Source organism: Ictidomys tridecemlineatus, chromosome 11 (assembly GCF_052094955.1).
Source record: "Ictidomys tridecemlineatus isolate mIctTri1 chromosome 11, mIctTri1.hap1, whole genome shotgun sequence".
NCBI lineage: Eukaryota > Metazoa > Chordata > Mammalia > Rodentia > Sciuridae > Ictidomys > Ictidomys tridecemlineatus.
In genome coordinates this window covers 121,607,151-121,613,150 of record NC_135487.1, presented here as the reverse complement: position 1 = coordinate 121,613,150, position 6,000 = coordinate 121,607,151, and the positions used below count along the sequence as shown (strand labels likewise).

The window sequence follows — 6,000 nt, the reverse complement described above, 5'->3', positions numbered from 1 at the left end:
ATTTTAATTGGCATATACTTTACTCATGCTGGCTTATGAAACACAAAGTCAATAAAATTACTATAAAATTCAAGATGGTGATCATAGAGCAGTAAGTGTATTACTGGACTGGCTGCATGCCTCCCAGAGCCAGCCCTGGATACAGGATCCACAGACTAATTAGTTGATATTGGTGTGGAGGACAATCCAAAGTGATACTGAAGGAGTAAATAAAGTAACCAGTGATGTCAGCGACATGAAGATGGTGGAGTGGGGGATGGGGTAGGGAAGAGAACACATGGGGGATAATTCAAAATTATTCAATAACTAAAAATGTTGATGATCCTGAGATCAATACCTGGCACTGAAAGAAGAAGAGTGCCTAGTGGTAAGGTGACTTTTCAGTGCCACATAAAACTTGTTGTATAGAATTTGAAATAGGGGAAGATGACCAGGAAAGCATTTCATAACAATGAGAGAAGTTGGAAGACTGGGCAGAGACTCAGAAGAGCAGGGGAAACGGGATAGTGAATAGGTGGTCAGGGATTGGAGAGGAAGCAGATTTTCAGGCAGGAGAGGTCTGTCTGTTGGTTGAATACGGAAGTCAGAAGAGAGGTCTGTGGGGGTAGGTTTGTTTAGAACAGAAATCAAAGGCCAAGTTTTCTTAAGAGAATGAAATAGCATCTGCAAGGGCCATGATGTCTCTGCTACTCCCCTTGATAGCTGCTCTCTTCCCAGGAGGTGACAGTGAATATGGTAAGAATTGTGACAAGAGATGTGTGTGTGTGTGTGTGTGTGTGTGTGTGTGTGTGTGGTGATGGAAGTTTCCCCTGCACATAACTGGAGAGAACGAGGGCCAAGCTGGCCCCATTCTGTGTGTCCTTACTCAATCCCTCTGTGCTGTCATGGAGGATGTTGATAGAACCTGGGACCCTGGGGGCCAGCAGATGTCAGCTAAGGTAACGGTGGCTCACCACTTTTCCAGATTCTGAGTCTTCCCACTCTGGCAACTTTCTTTTCCTAATCTCTCCCTCCCAATGTCACATTCCCCACATTCTATCTATTCTTCATCACAGGGTTTGAGGAGCCTGTCTCCTCCCATCTTTTCCAGACGTCATCCTTTCACAACCATTCCTGGGTACATGTGGGCTCAGGCTGGTTGGGGGAGCTACAGACTCACAGCTGGAACAGCAGCTCTCCTACCTTCACTTACCTGTATCCCTGGTCCAGGGGCAACTTCAGTAACAGGAAGTTGGTAGATCTGGAAAGATCTGGTAGATCCGGGTAAACTTCATTGAAATTCAGGAATTTTACACTAATTACTTCATGTCTGAAGGTGAGTTTAGTTCCATTGCTGGGGAGAAGAAACGTAAGAGTGGGGTGGGGGGAGGGGCTCAGTAACCTTTTTGATCTGTGGTGCTGGGGATTGACCCCAGCCTTGTGCATGTGAGGCGAGCTCTCTATAAACTGAGCTATATCCTCAGTCCTCAGTGAACTTCTTATTTCTGTAGTAAATTGCCTATGCTGTTCCGAATCTTACTCCAGACTCTTCAGTACAAAACTGCAACCACACCCTGGGAAAGTGCTATACACCAGAACTCAATTCTTCAAAAACTTCAGTTTTTGCCACTTATGGACTGCTCCCTCATTGCCTGCTGGGCTGTGTGTTACTGTCTCCCCTCAGAGGCATCCTGTGGCCACCCTTTCCCCAGTCTTCAATCAGGTGTCTTCAGCTTCCTCACTTGTTGGGTGACTCCTTAAAGTGTGACTATCTCTCCCATTTCATTCTTCAGTCATCTCCATCTGAACTGCTATGGTTACCATGGATACATCCACCCTGGTTATTCAGAGTCTCAGCTCTCTCACATGAAGTCCCTCACCCCCCACACCATCGCTATCACCTTTGAACAATCCCCTCCCTTCCTCATATTATCATCTCTTCCTCCACCTCCAGCTCCTACCAGTTCCCCTTTCTGTGAAACTCGGACCAAACCACACTTGGGTACATCTCTTAAACTCCCCAAACTCCCTTCTGTCTTTTGCTTCCATCTCATTCCTTTTCTCCTCTAATTCACTACTTTTCTTCCCCAGATCCAGTTGATCTACAGATGGCAACAGGCCGTGAACTGCACTCTGGGAAGGGCTTCAAAAGCTTCCTGTGTGTAGCTATCCAAGGATCTGATTTCCTGAGCTTCCAGAATGAAACATGGTCACCATCTCCAAAGGATGGAAGAGAGGCCCAGAAAGCCTGCAGAATACTCAATTGGAACCAAGACAACACACATAGGGTACATTGGCTCCTCAGCGACAATTGTCCACATTTCACCTTGGGTCTTCTGAATGCAGGGAAGACTCATCTTCAGCGACAAGGTCAGTCTTGTATCCCCTCTCCAAGAATTTTTACATTTTAAAGTTAAATTCAGGATAAAAAAGAAGAGGATAATGAGTGACATTTCCAGAAGTTGGAATGTGTCTATGTGGTCTCATCTGGAGTTCTGAGCCTCTAAGTTCATGTCAGAATCCATGTCTGGGTGTCTTTGCTGTTCTTTGCAGTGAACCCTGAGGCCTGGCTTTCCAGGGGTCTCAATCCTGGACCTGGACATCTGCAGCTGGTGTGCCATGTGTCTGGCTTCTACCCAAAGCCCTTATTGGTGATGTGGATGCGGGGTGAACAGGAGGAGTTGGGTACTCAGCAAGGTGACTTCCTGCCCAATGCAGATGGGACGTAGTATCTCCGAGCAACTCTGGATGTGGCATCTGGGGAGGCAGCTGGCTTGGCCTGCAGGATGAAGCACAGCAGCCTAGGAGGGCAGGACCCTGTCCTCTACTGGCATGGTAAATGCTGGGATATGGGGCTAGGTAAATCTCTAGCAGAAGATTAAGGATAGCCAAAGAATCAAGAATTTTGAAATCCCAAACCCTAAATTCCAGACCCTAAATTCTTTTTAGAAAACAAATATACCAATCCAAGGAATGAAAGAATTAATAATAAGGAATTTGCAAATGCAAAAATATGTAGGATAGATGAAGGATTCATCTGTGTAAAGGGATGAGATAAAAAATAGGAAGAAAGATTGGTGAGGTAGAATCTCAAGGAAAATAGCACAGGTCAAGACAGCAAACAGGGAGTGCATGGAGTAAAACGGGAAATGGGTTGGAAACAACATCCTGGTGTCCACTTGAATCTGCAGCACCTCCTAGTGCCCTGGGCTGGATCCTCTCAGCTGTGATAGTGGCCCAGGCTCTTCTGAGAGGGCTTGGATTTTGGTTTAGGAAGCACTGGTGAGTTCTTTGTATCCATCTTTCCTGTTCGTCCCTCCTCCCCAATGGTATTCCCTTCTTTTTTGACTTTTTCCCCATTTTTTCTTTTCTTCTCAACCCCATTCCTATTTTCTCTTCAGTTGTCACTTCCACTTTATGAAGATCTGTTATTTCTCTGTTATCGTTTGGTTCACTTAGGACACACTGTGAAGCTCCATGCAGTGCTGTCCCTTTGAAGTGAGGACCCAGCTACCCAGGTGCCCAGTCTACACCTGGACACCACGTGGTGATGACATCACTTCAACTCTTCTTGTGAAACCTTTGTAATTTATCTGGTTCATGATTAGTTACCAATATATGCTCAATGTAATCTTGCAGAATTTTTTGTTCAGACCTGGCTTCTGCGAATTTATCTCTGAATGAAATAATATCCTAGCAAGCTGCATCTGGTTAGATATAATGGATCATCAGATGCATTTCAAATGTCACATCCTCCAGGGTCTTTCCTTGATTCACAGTGGGAAGCCATCTCTCTTCCATTTTTGCTTCCCTGCATTTCAACTGTAGCCCTCACACCCTAGCCTCTTTGGCCATTGTGTAACTTTTAATTTTTTAAATTTTTAGAAATTTGAGAACAAAGCACATGCTTTTAAAATATCTGTATTCATGGTGAAGTGTCTAGTCTGCATGGAACATGTTCACAATAAAAACCTGTGTTGAATTTATGTAAGGTTTGCAGGTTTTTTTTTTTAATTTTCTGCGTTCTTGACACCTATGTTGTAGTTGAGACTTTAAAAAAAATTATTTGTTTTGTTTTAAACCATTATGCATGACAGTAGAATGCATTTATATACTTTGATATATTAAACATAGATGGGATATAATTTCTCATTTTTCTGAGTGTAGATGTAGAATGTATGAAAAATGTGTCACTGGATAGGCCACAGAAAGGATGCCCATCCTGTAATAAGAAATGAAACCTGAAGACAGAGCATCATTTTTTTTTTAACTTTCATGGGGAATGCGTTCTTCATTTGACTCCCATTTTACACCACTCTGTACATATGTAGGGATGACTGCAAAAGCACTGTGAATACTTAATATGGGGTTATAAATAAATTTCTATGGGTAGACAAATTAGAAAATTCAGAAATCTTGACTAATGGGGATTGACTAATGACACCAACGGACAGTGTGAGTTAAGACATTCATAATCAAACTTCAATTACTTTACAATTAATAAATTGATTCAAGGAACAGTTCTTAGGCACCTATTGTACATTTACTTTGCAGCAGTTGCATACTGAGCATAAAGTAACAGAAGGAAAAAAGATCACTATGTTCTGAAAATTTTGCCTACCCAACTTGATTCTGCAGTTTATTATTTTGATTATTTCTCTCTCAGATTCCTGGTAGAGTAACTTACTTGAAGTGAATTTGGGGAAGGGGAGTTAGCTTTATTTTGCTTAGGCAGCTGAGAAGAGGGGGCCCAGGGCAAGGGGAACAACTAGAGGGATCAGGTACCAGTGAAGGCATGTGTAAGAAAATTTCCCATGGATTTTTCTCCTGAAAAATTTATTTATGCATTTATTTGTCCTTTCTCCATTCATCACACATCTAGCTTTTAATATTTGTTTGCCAAACATTAAACCGAAAGTGCTTCCTAAATAGAGGCAAATAATTGGAAATAAAGTTGGGATGAGAGCAGAGGACAAGTGTGACAGCTGAAATCTTTTTACTCATATTAGACATGGTTGGTTACAATCCATATAGCTTCCAATCCACTTTTCCACATTTGTATGGCAGCAATGTGATTTCAGTTGACTGACTTCACTCTCAGCCATTATGCTCAGCCCAAGGCAATCATGAGGTCCCATTCTTGACAATGTAATAGGCTAAAGAATGAACAGGTAACCTATAAGACCAATATCATATGGATCCATTTGCATTTGCTTGAAGAGGTGAGCCAGTGTGTGCACCTGTCCTAATGTGGCTGGCTCAGTGTGTATGCAGCCTGATCTTCATGTTTGATGGTAAGTGAAAGAGATGCTCTCTCTTGTTCCAGATGTGATCCTGCTGGGTATCATAAATCACTCAAGTTCCTTTTTCAGTCCCAGGGAGACAACTGTATGGATGAAATCATACTGACAAAAAGATAGAGGTAACAAACTCACAGGAGAGTTCAGATTAACTGTAACCAAACCCTGAATGACACTGTATTTCTCAGTCCTATTGGCCAATAGGTTTTCTTGAGGTTTTCAGGTCATCAAATTGGGTGTCCTCTTGTTGGAGACCGAAAGCATCCTGCTTGCTGCAAGTAGACACCAGGGAAGTTAGCCGAACTCTACTTTTGGTTGCAACATTGTTTTACTTCCATCTTCCTCCTTTATTCCTGAAATTGGCTATTCTTTAAAACTGATACCTTTTATTTTATTTCTTAAAAGTACAAGTCCTTGTCTTGTTAAACTTTTATGTTATTTTTATTTTAACTCTGGCATTTGATTCTGTCCCTCTCTGGGACACTTAATGAATTTTTGTCAAACCACTGACCAGGAACAAAAGTGGTGGTTATGCTCCTGGGGAAATGAGTGATTTTAAAAGTCTCCTTCATTCTTTTCTTCAGTTAAATGAAGGCACAATATTTTCTGTCAGTTCTTTTAGGGATGGAAGGTTCATCTTGCTGTAGCATTAATACAAAGTTTAAAAATTTACAAAATAAACAGTGTATGTGAATAATCCAGATGAAAATCCCTAAAGATA

At 42.0% G+C, this 6,000-nt stretch overlaps 1 pseudogene; it reads left to right on the top strand.

The window, feature by feature from the left end:
* The first annotated feature begins 674 nt into the window (after positions 1 to 674).
* LOC101963677 (T-cell surface glycoprotein CD1a-like) overlaps positions 675 to 6,000 on the top strand; it is a 30,378-nt pseudogene continuing 25,052 nt past the window's right edge.